A 12654-nucleotide genomic window follows, 5' to 3' on the forward strand; every position below is an offset into this window, starting at 1 on the left:
AAATTTGCCAACAGAGTAGACAAGGTGCTAATTGCATAGTGTTACCTTTTCTGAAATTACTATACATTTCAGCCAGATTTCATGAGCTATTTTAAAGTGATAATTCTCACTAGAAACTTGATAAATGTGACTACAGGATAATCATGCTGTAAACCATTCCTTCACAACTTACTACCCTCAGACTTGCTTGCTCTCTGTTTCGTAGATGCTTATTGTTTTCATCTTTGTTGCTTTGTGTGTCTGTTTACTTTCCATTACATTTATAAAAATCCATTTGGGAGTGAATCATCAGACTCCCATTACCTTGCTTTTGCCATACCTGATTTTCATTATGTACACATCATTTTCATTCAATAACTTGCAGCCAGGTACAAGTCACAGTTTAAAAAAATTGACCCTCTACAAAAAGGAAACCAAATGAAACACTAAAATTTCCTCCTTAATGCAAAGAGCAGGAAATTGGCTATAGTCTGGCGATATGCCAGGAAACAGCCCAGCCTTGGTTCCCAGATCAAGTAACAATGTTTGCTCAACATTTCTTTTGAAGGCCTATCCCCTTACTGTGTCTCCTAGGATAGTTTTAATGACATTTAGTAGGATTTCAGCTCTAGTTTAAGAGTTTCTGATTCTGTGAAAGTCTTTCTAAACAGGATTACACCCAAAGAATCATTTTGTCATGTACTCATTTCTGGTTTGTCATAATAATGCTTTATTCTAAACTCCCAAATAGTCATGGAAGTTACATTAAGGAAATGAGAAAACAGTCAGAAGCTTTTCTCATTTACAAGATAAAGCAAAGTCTAACCACAAACTATTTTGCCACTTGCATATTTTGGTTTTATTTTGATCATGAAACAAAGTCATAGTTTCAATACTTGAAAGCACTTCAAAGATGAATTACTATGAAAGTCACAGAAACAACCCACTCCTGGCATTGTCTTAAACAACATTCATTAGGTAATATACTCATTCATTTGCACTTGTTACCTACGAAACTATTATTCTTAATCTTACCCTTCTGACACTGAGCTATGCAGCAAGCTTCTCACTGAAAATACAGGTAAACAAATAGATAGCAATGCTTCACTATAACTGAGAAGTGAGTTACAAGGAAACTTTAGAAGTGTATTACAGGGAAACTTAAGACAAAGACCTCATTATTTTCAGGGGAAAAAATGCATCTAGGCTAAAAGTCTTTTTATCTATACCATTTTACAACTGAAAATCATTTTAATCTCAATTGATTCATAATTAGATTGTGTCAGAGAGAAAGACTTCAACAAAACATCTACAAACATCTACTAGTCCTAAAAATGTACAATTTTCAAACCTCAAATTAGAGTGAGGCATGCAACGATGTGAATGAACGTGTGGGACATTGGGTGAGGCAAAATAAGCCAGAAACAAAAGAATAACAATGGTATGGTCACCTTTACAAAATACTTATAAGAAAACAGGGGCCTAGATTGTAAACTTATAGAGCAGCACATTAATCCAGAGGGGTGATTAATATTTCTGGGTTTGAGAGTCTGTTTTATATAGAGAGCCTGATATTTATAGATAAGAACAAAGCTGTTCAGGTTGGGGTTACAGTAATTCAGAATATAGGGGAGAGGAAGACAGTGTCTATATTTTAGAACCACACATACTCTTTGAGACCAATGGAAGAAAGATTTATTTGATCTGGAACTGAAATTTTCTGTAGTGCATAATCTAATTCAACCTATCTGTATAGCTCATTTGAACAACTGAAACACAGGGAGCACAGAATAAGAAAGAGGTCCTTTAATTCTGTATAGATTATTGTAATGCCTGGAAACATCCTAGAGTATATTAAGCAGATAATCAAGAAGTATTGGCAAAGTCCCCTGAGGGAGGGGAGAAAGACTATGGAACTATTAAACTTCACCATCAGGGAATCCCTTGATACTGTGTCAAACTTTAGGGACACCCAAATCAATAGGCCATGCCCTCAGTCATGAGGCTTACTCTTGTGAAGTTTATGTAGGTAGTGGAGAAGCTTAGACTACCTATAGGCATGCCTAAGAGTTACTTCTGGAGGACCTCTGCTATTGCTCAGATGTGGCCTCAGTCTCTCTAAGCCCAACTCTGCAAGTGAAATCATTGCCCTCCCCACTACGTGGGACATGACATCCAGGGGTGAAAGTCTCCCTGGCAACGTGGGAGATGACTCCCAGGGATGAATCCAGATCTGGTACATGGGATCAACAATTCCATCCTGACCAAAAGGGGGGAAAAGAGTATAATTAATAAAGTATCAGAGACAGAGAGTTCAAATAGAGTCGAGACCCTGCTCTGGAGGTTGCTCTTACACAAGCTTCAGGTAGACCTTGCTACCTGTCACAACCTGCCAACCCCCACCAGGACCATTCCAGCCAATCCTAAAGAACACCTAATCTGTAGCTTCCACAAGGGTTCCAGGCACTAGAGTAACTTTCCAGAAACTTACAACCTCTAGATGGGTCCCTGGTCCAGATAAATCCTGAAACCTAGTCCAGCCTCTCCAGAACTTAGATTGTTCCATCTCCGTACCCCATATTAGTGACAGATACTTCCAATATCAAAAATTTAGAATTGCCATAGCCCAAACAATCCTAAAGAGAGGTATGGAAAGATCAAAGGTGATGGTGGAGTTATACATAGAAGACAGGATTTAACAAATAAGATAGGATTTAACAAAGAATATGAATGCGGAATCATTAAATTGATATCTCTTTTTAGTCTCCAGTATTTTAGAGCAGCTAGAAGTAAAAACCTAAAATTGTGAAATTGTAACCCATGTCAAAGTTTGAAATATGTTCCACAACTAATTGTGGTGCTGTGCTTTGAACTTTATAGCTTTTTTGTATTTATGTTATTTTTCACAAAAAAAGAAGGGAAAGAAAAAAAAGTTGATTGTGATGATAAAAAAATATTTAAGCCCTCTAACCTCCTACATTCTGAAACAGCTAGAAGGAGAAATATGAGAGGATCATATGGTAGCCCATGACAAACTCTGGGATCTGTCCTGCAACCACTTGTTGAACAGTGCTTTGAAAACTATTGCTTTTTTATTTCCTTGCTTTGGATATATGTTGTACTATACATTAAAAAAGTTAAAAAAAAAAAAAAAAAAACTCGGCCCCTGGTCCTTTGCAAGACTTCCTACTATTTATAAGTTAATGAAAATTAATTTCATTCAGCATATTTTGTTGCTCTGCAGATTATTTGTTCATAGATGTGTTTATTTGGTTGCAGTATTCTTTCTAGCAGAAAATGCTTTGCTTCTTCTTTGAAGCACCTAGTCCACTGGGAGGTTAAAAACAAAAAAATTGGGGTAGTGTGACGGTGGCTCAGTGGCAGAATTCTCACCTGCCATGCCGGAGACCCAGGTTCGTTTCCCAGGGCCTGCCCATGCAAGAAAAATATAAATAAATAAATAAATAAATAAATAAATAAAAATTGGCCAATCAAATAGCGCAGCTCAGAAGAAAAAACACTATTTTGTGGTTATAGATCAATGGACCCAACGTGAAAATAACTGCTTGGTTCTTTTGAAAAGGAACATTGAGGGCCCACGAAGTGGATGACTCAGAAGTCTTTTAACAGGGTGACACTGCTGTGAAAACAAATTTCTACTTGCCTTCTGCCTAGAAGGCACAGTCCCAAGTACTTGAAAGAGAAAGAAGGGCTTCTTATTAAAATCACATGAAGACAAAAAGCTAAAGTCCACAAATTAGTTCTTGTACCCAACTACCTGTGGATATTATTTCCCACATCTCCTAAACTGAATCAATGCCAGCCAGTAGAAATTTCAGGAGGGAAGGTCTGTTGTGGTCAGATTTTGATTCTTTCAATTTAAATATAAGCTTTCTTCCTAATACACTTTGATGCAATCAATATAAAGGGTATGATATTAAAATCTATTAACTTTTGTTTGTTTCAATTTTTCCTTTATGCTTATTTTAGCTTTTTATTTGAAATTATATTGGGAACTTTGGATTTTTTTTACAATATACAAGCAATACTTTTAAAACCAGGAAAAGAAAACAAATAAAAAGAAAATATATTTGAGGAAATGTGGTTGTCAAAGAGTTCTTAGTTATTTAATCTACTCATCAGAAGAAAGAAGACAAGATTTTTATCTTCTTTGCTATATTGCAAAAATTTCACCAAAATTCCATCCTTCTTTTCAAACATACTTTCTGCCAATTATTTCTATTTCATTATGATTTTATGCTCCCTTCTAAACGTTTTCACTGAGTAACCTGGGCTGACCTTTTCCCCTAAGCCCTGGGCTTAATGAACATTTTCCCAATACAAAGCACTTAGACTTGTGAAAAGGACTCTCAAATATACAAGCTGATACACCAATAATAGTCATGCCATCCTTACAGCTCCGTATTCAGAAAAAAATTACTTCGAATGCATCAATTCTCAATATTTCATGTTCACGAGGAAAAAATTGACAATTACTATCCTAGGCAAAATTAATGCTGTATCAAATTAAGACATATTCCTAAATTCCCCCTAAATCTGTAATGAGGTAGCTCAAAAATTTTTTAAAAACTAATGCATCTGTGGTAAATATTTAAAATCTCAACTTAGGATATTAGTTAATAAGCTGTTTCAGGAAGATACAATGTAAATACAGTTTTAAATGTGCAGCGGGCAAGGAAATAATAGTAGCATGTTTTTATTCCATTTAACTCGGACCCCAGGTATATGGTCCCTATATAGACTCTTGAGGTGAACAAACAAAGCAATGGCATGTACAGAGACAAGTCAGCCATGGCGCTCCCCTTTGGGTGCCATTCCTAGTCCAGAGGATGAGCGCTTGAACTTTAAAGCACAGCCATTTTAGTTTCACAAGGAGCTATTTTTCACAGTTGTGTCTCAAGACTGGCCCCGACCCAACGCACCCAAGTTGCAACTGCTTTTGAGTTTGCTCCAAAAAAACAGCTGGCAAGCAGGGTCTGAGGAGAAGCTCCTTCCTGTGCTGGTTTACTCTTTAGCATTTAGGGATGATTCTTCAAGATTTAAAAAGCCCATGCTTAGTTGTTTAGCATTATTCAGAAGTGAGCAAGGTGCAAAACATGTGAAATGGTCTTTTTGTATATTTCAAAGGGTCAATCTGCTCCATTGCTTTTAATTAGCCTATTCTGATCTAATTAAATTCATTCATTCATTAAATGCATTCATTAAATTCATTTGATTCATTTATTCAAAAACAGCATTTATTGATTACCAACTACTCAGTTTTAACCAGTTTAGTGGGCAGCTAATTTTCTCTTCTGCTGTAGTGTCCAGAGAAAAGCAATGAGTCTAGTTAAAACACATCTGTCTTTATCTCTTTTGTGTATATTCTATAGCATGAAGCCAGAGACCTTAACTGATTATAGTAAGGTGCTAATGAGGCCAAGGTTGTGGATTTAATCTCCGAATGAGCCAATTAATTTCACTTTGACAAAACCAGCATTCTACAGATGCAGAATAAACTCCTAAATAAATCCAGCCATGTAAAATACATTCTCTCAAGGGAATGTTAAGAAAAAGAATGTGCGTAGCCTAGGGCAATTTATCATCCTTGTTAAGAGAAAAGAGAAAATTTTCTGGGTCAATTATTAGCAATTAATATTGCACATCTTCAGCATGCAATGTAATGTGTCAGGTAAATGGTAGATAGGAAGAAAATCAAGGGCAGTAAAGCAGAATCTTACATTTTGCCATAGGATTTCAAGAGATGTCATGCTTAAAACAGAAAGTCTAATTTGATATTGAGACGTATAAAATCTAAACTACAATATAAGCATAAGTAAATAGTAGGCACAATAAGAGGAACAATAAGCATCATGAAATTTAAAAAGCACCATGGTCTTCCAAAGCACAAAGAGCTCATCTTCAGCTAATGTGATAAAAAATTACTTTATGTTGAAAATGAAATCTGGTCAGGAACTTACAGCATGATGACATTTCTATAGGCAAAAATGATAAACAGACAAACAGCCTAAGAAGGAGCAGCATAAACAAACTTAAAATGCAGAGAAAGTAAATGCACTGATAGAACAGAAAGTTATTCAGCATTTAAGATATACATAAAGGAAACAGAGAAAATTCTAGAAAGATAGGTCAAAACTGAATCACAGAGTGTCCTGAATACTAAAGGAAAAAAAAATTAACTTTTATCTTCTAAGAAACAGGAAAATATTACAATTTTTCAACACAGCAACAACCTGGTCAGAACTGGCAACAAAATTGGAAGTCATATGTCTGACACATTGTACACAGGAAAATCTGGATATAAGCAGCCAAAACAAAACTTTTTTGGTAACCTGTATGCAAATTCTCAGTAAAACAGATTCAGGAAATACTAGGAAAATGGAAAAAGACAAGATCTGGCAACTAAGCAGATGGAAGAAATTATCAAAGGGAGAGGACTCAAAATATACGAAGTTTAAAAATCAGTAGCAGGGGACATGATAGTACCACTCAGCCCAATTCATACAGAAGTCTTTTAGTCATAAGAAGGGAAAAGTTAATATCAAATGCCGCAGAGGAATAATGGAGAATGAAGAGAGAAAAAGATGTATTTACTTTGATAATTAGGAGGCCTGGTAGGTCAACAAATAGATTTCCTACCTCCACCTTCTGGGCATATGGTGGGACTGTACTTCCTTTCTTTTGCCAAGGCAACCTTCAATATTCCACATGTGAGCTGTTTCATCAGCCTGGGTCTCAGAGTACAGATGACGTAGACCAGAGCCCCTCCCACGCACAATGCAACAGTGGTCATGTATGGACCATTAGAAGTGAACCTTGGTGGTTTTAAGTGGCTGAGATATCAGTGAGATCTAGCCCATCCAAAGCGATGGCGGAGGATTTTTGGTGACCATTAACATATTCACATCAACAGAGTCACTAAAGTGGTAAGGAAAAAGGTTTTTTTGCAAGGTGTTTAGAAATGATAGTCTAGAAAAGAATGATGTATTCAGCAAGATCATCATATTAATAAATCTGGTCATGAAAAGATGGAAAGAATCCAGCAACTTTGAAGGTAACAGAAAAGAGAAATGAGTTGTGAGAGCTTTGGTTGTTACTGTTCTTAGTACAGAAAAGCAGTCCTAAGAGAGAAAGAAATCTTACTCAATCTTTTTCTCTGAAAAGAGCTAGAAGAGGGTCAATGGTTACCTTTAGAAGGAAGAGTCACAGTCCCTCCTCTAAGACAGAAATAATGAGTAAAAGAAGGATTAAGTCTTAAGTAGATATTAAAACAGAAGCGGACGACACTGAAAGAGATCCTGTCACATGGTTTCAATCAGGAAATGGTGTCATCTTCCTACACAAAGTGTGCCATGTTTTACTACTACCTATGATTTTATCTATTCATGAAATACTAAATAAAAGCAACATTGTTCATAAAATCAACCTATTTTTTAGTATATAATGAGTAACTACAATATTCTGAATTCATGCTGACCATTGTAAGGAATATAGGCCACCAGGGTATGAACGGTGATCTTTTCAGTAAATTTGCAATTTGGTAGAGGGGAGAAAATTAACATATATTTAAAATTAATAAACAGCAGAAAACTTCATATAACTTAGGGTTAAGGTGAGTAGTATAGAGGAGAGAATGATAACTAAGGCCTAGAAAAGTCAGGAAAAGTCTCCTTGAAACAGTAGATAGTGATATGAAAGATTTGAATAGACCATGGGAAAAGGGGGGAATTTCTAGTGAATAGAGTTTCCCATCCAAGCAGCACTCCAAGGTGAGCTCAGTGTGTTCTAGAAATGAGAAGACTGACCTGACTAAAGTCAGCGTGTGTGTGTGTCCAGTCAGATTTTATAGCTGTGTATAACAGGAAACAAGTTTGGCTAATTTAAGGACATGATGTATTACAATACCATCACTAAAAACATAGAACCAGGCTCAGAAGCTAAGCAGCCAGTTGATGTCGAAGTTATACTGCAAGACTACAGTCAACCAAATGACAGTGCCCCGGGGTGCTACACTCCACAGAATCTTTCACAACTAGCTACAACTGGCAGATCCATCTTCCAAAACTCCAGAAAACAGTAAAAGGGTCACAGTAGCTGAACAAGCACTTAAGCTTGTTTAAAGTTGCTTTAAGAAAATGTAGCTTTAAAAACAGTAAGAGACATTTCATTACTACTAAAATGGCCATCATCAAAAAATCAGAAAACTGCAAGTGCTGAAGAGGATGTAGAGAAATAGACTATAACTTTTGGTGAAGATGTAAAATAGTGCTCTGGAAGGCAGTTTGGTGGTTCCTCAGGAAGCTTGGTATGGAATCCCATTACTAGGTATATACTCAGAAGAACTGAAAGCACTCACATGAACAGACATCTGCACCATAAACAGACATTTGTTTATGGTGGCATTATCCACAATTGCCAATAGATGGAAATAGCCCAAATGTCCATCAATGGGCAAGTGGATAAACAAGCTGTGGTATACACATACAATGGAATATTATACAGCTGTGAGATGGAATAAAGTTATGCCACATGCAACAATACGGATGAACCTTGAGGATGATATGTTGAGTGAAATAAACCATAAACAAAAGGACAAACCATATGGTCTCACTAATATGAACTAACTATAATAAGGAAGCTCTGAAAGTTAAAATAGAGAACACAGGTGATCAGGAGATAGAAAGAGGGTAGAGATTGGGCATTTGATACTGAAGAAGTACCAAATGTTTAACAAGATTAATTGTCAAGATCCAGAAACGGATAGCACAATACTTTGTTATGGTAACACAATATTGTAAGTATAATGAACAAAGCTGAGTGTGAGTAGTTTGGTTGAAAGAGAAAGACTATGGGCATATATAATACCAGAAGGAAAGACAGAGAATAAAAATTGGGACTGTATAAGCGAAACCCAGAGTGGATAATGATGGTGGTTAGATGTACAAGTACAAGAAAGTTTTCACATGAGAGAGAAGAAAGGAACGTCACCATTGCAAGGTGTTAAAAATGGGATGGTATATGGAAAAATATATAATTAATGCAAACTAGAGTCTATAGTTAACAGTAACATTGTAACCATCTTTTTTAATTGCAACAAAGGCACTACATCAAAGCTAAATGCCATTAATGAGGGAATACAAGGAAGGGGCATGGTATTTTCCTTCTTCTTTTCAGAAGAAATGGAAACGTCCTCCTATAGATTTTAGTGGTGAATGCATAACTATGTGATCATACTAGGAGCCACTGTACACTTAAGATGGATTTTATTGTATGTGAATAAAACTTTAAAAAATATATAGAAAACTACAACTGCTGGAGAAGATTTGGATAAAGAGGTATACCTACTCACTATTGGTAGGAAAGTAGAATTGTGAAGCCTCTTTGGAAGGTAGTGTGGTGTTTCCTCAGGAAGCTAAGTTTAAATTGCCATATGATCCAGCAATCCAGTTACTAGGTATATACTTGGAAGAAATGAAAGTAGGGATACAAATAGACATTTGCACACCAATGTTGATGGCAGCATTATTCATGAATTTCAAGACATTCATGACAGCAGCCCAAGGGTCCAATGACTGATGAACAGAAGGGCGAACTGTCGGGTATACATTAATGGAATATTGTGGGGCTGTAGAAGGGAATGAAGTCATAAGGCATGCAACAATATGAATGAATCTCAAGGACATTATGTGGAGCAAAATAAGCCAGAAATAAAAGGACAAATATTTATGGGTTCCCTAATATGAACTAACTGTAATAAACAAACAGTGAGATTAAATTCAACAACACAGGTTATCAGGAGAAAGAAAGGGGCAAAGACTGGGCAATCGATGCTTAAGGAGTACAGAATTTTCAATAAGGTTGATTGTAAAGGTCCATAAATGAATAGTACAATAGTGTATAATGGAAGCACAATGCTATAAATGTAATTAATTGTTAAAAGAGGAAGGCTCAGGGTCATGGTGACCTCACCAGAAGGAAAGTAAGAGGATAAAAACTGGGACTGTATAACTTAACAAAACCTACAGTGGACAATAATGGTGGTTAATTGTACAAGTTATTACATGAACTAAAACAAATGTACATCACTATTATAAAGGACAGTCTATGAGAAAACATACAATTAATGCAAACTAAAGTATATAGTTAACATAACATCATAATATTCTTTTACTAATTGTAAGAAAGGCAATATACCAAAGCTAAATGTCAATAATAGGGGGATATAAGGGATATGGGATTTTTGGGGGGGGAAGAAATTAGGATATTCTCATAATGAATGTGGTGGTGAATGAATAACTATGTGATTATACTAAGAGCCACTGGCTGTACACTTAGATGGTGTAGTAGTTAGGTTCAGTTTTCAACTTGGCCAGGTGATGGTGCCCAGTTGTTCTGTTGCTGTGGACTTAAATCATCAGCATGTGAAATTTTCATCTATGGCTGATTAAATCTGTGGTCAGCTAAGGGGACATTTAATTTAATTAGCTGGAGACTGAAAAGAGAGGTAAGAAGAGAACTCAGCAGCTCAACACACCTAAGCTCAGAACTCAGAGCTGGCTCAAAACCAGACATTTGGAGATGCAGAAAGGATATGCCCTGGGAAAAATTGTTTGAACCAGAAGCCAGGAGAGACAGCCAGCAGATGTCGCTGCGTGCCTTTCCAAATAACTAAGTGTGTAACTAAATAAATTCCCTTCATAAAAGCCAATCCATTTCTGTGAAGCCAATCCATTTCTGGTATGTTGCCTTCTAGTAACATCAACAAACTAAAACAAATGGATTGTACGGTTTGCAAATACAACTTTTTCAAAAAAACATATAATAAAAAGCAGCAGTTTTGTGAACAGGCTTAATATTATAGAAAAAAATGGTAGGAGAGCTGCCTTTCTGCAGCTGCCAGTAAGGTGCTCATCTCATTCAAGGAAGCTAAGCCCATATTGGGGTAAGGCCTCACTTCACCTGGTGACTAGCACCATTCTGGGCAGCTGCCTGCCTGCAGTCACCCTTTGTGACCTCTATTTCCAAGCTCACCTGCATCTACTCAGCCCTAATCTTCTACAATGATGAGGTCACAATCATGGATGATAAGATCAATGTCCTCAATAAAGTAGCTACTGAAAATGCTGAACCTTTCTGGCCTGAAAACATTGAACCTTTCTGGCCTGATATTGATGTTGGCCCTGCCCAACATCAATATTAGGAAACTCATCAGCAATGTAGGGGATGGTGGACCTGCCCCAGCAACAAGTGCTCTACCAGCAGGTCCTGCCCCTTCTATCACTGACGTGGTGGGAGATGAGGAGAAGAAAGTTGAAGGAAAGAAAGAAGACTCAGAAGTCTGATGATGGCATGGGCTATGCTTTCTTTTTTTCACTAAACCCTTTTTGAAACATGTTCAATTAAAAAATTGAACTATTCACAAAAAATATATATATATAGGTAGGAGAAGTTTGTGGCACCCTTGTCAAACTATTGGATGACAGCCAGAAAGATTGGACCAGGAAACAGCTCACATTCCCAGAACTCACCCTGAAGGCACAGCAGCCTACGGACAGCTAAAGCAATATAAGAAACAGTTAAATCAGAGTGGCCTAGGGCAAAGATTACCTGCTTTAAGGCATAAAATAGAACACTGAGGAAGGGGGCAAAGTCTATTTCACAGGGAACAGAGGGGACATTCAGATTCATGTAAACAGGAAATTCCTAAGGCCACAAGCAAGTACAAGCCCAGGACAAGAGGCAGGCTCAGAAAAGACCAAGAGGATCCTGCTTTTCCTTTCAACTCTGGCTGATCTTCTTGATAGGAGGGCTAACCTTTGAAATACAGAACCAACTAACACAGAACTAGTTTGCAAATACTGTGAAAGGTATTTTTTGCATTGGTTTGTTTGTTTTTTTAACTCCTGGCATGTAAGGAAACCTCTGTCATATTGCTAACTGAATACAAACTTAAGAAACAGACAGCTCAGGGACTAAATCCAACAGTTAAATTAAAATTTTAAAACATACAGTGTGCAACAAAACTGTAAATTACAAGACAAAAACAGGAAATTATGGCACATCCAGAAGAACAGATAAAAATCCAGAAACCATCACTGATGAACACGAGACTTTAGACATACTAGACGAAGCCCTTTTAAAAATTTTCTTCAATATGCTTAAGGAGAAAAAGTAAAACATGGAGAAAGAACTAAAGGCTATCAGAAAAATTATGACTGAACAATATAGAATCGCACTAAAAAGAAATTTTAAAAGGAACAAAACATAAATACTGGAGCTGAAGATCACAATAACTGAAATAAAATATTTCCTACAGTATTTCAACAGTAAATTTGGGCTGGCAAAAGAAAGAATCAAGGAATTCAAAGATAGGACATTCGAAAGGATTCAGGCTGAGGAACAGAAAGAAAAAATGAACAGAGCCTATGACAATTGTGGGGCACCACTGAGCATCCAAATATATATATTATGGGAATCTTAGAAGGAGAAAAAAGAAAGAAAAGGGAAGAGAAATATTTAAAAATAATCATAACAATAAAATTCCAAAATTTAACAAAAAGTATGAATATGCATACTGCAGAAGCCAAATAAGCTGAAACAAGGTAAACTCCAAAAGAACCATGTCCAGGCACATAGTTAAACTGCTGAGTGCCA

At 36.6% G+C, this 12654-nt stretch overlaps 1 pseudogene; it reads left to right on the forward strand.

The window, feature by feature from the left end:
* Nucleotides 1-9568: 9568 nt before the first annotated feature.
* LOC143690514 (large ribosomal subunit protein P1 pseudogene) lies at nt 9569-11845 on the forward strand (annotated as a pseudogene).
* Nucleotides 11846-12654: the final 809 nt, after the last annotated feature.

The sequence above is a fragment of the Tamandua tetradactyla genome, chromosome 7 (genome assembly GCF_023851605.1).
Source record: "Tamandua tetradactyla isolate mTamTet1 chromosome 7, mTamTet1.pri, whole genome shotgun sequence".
Taxonomy (NCBI): domain Eukaryota; kingdom Metazoa; phylum Chordata; class Mammalia; order Pilosa; family Myrmecophagidae; genus Tamandua; species Tamandua tetradactyla.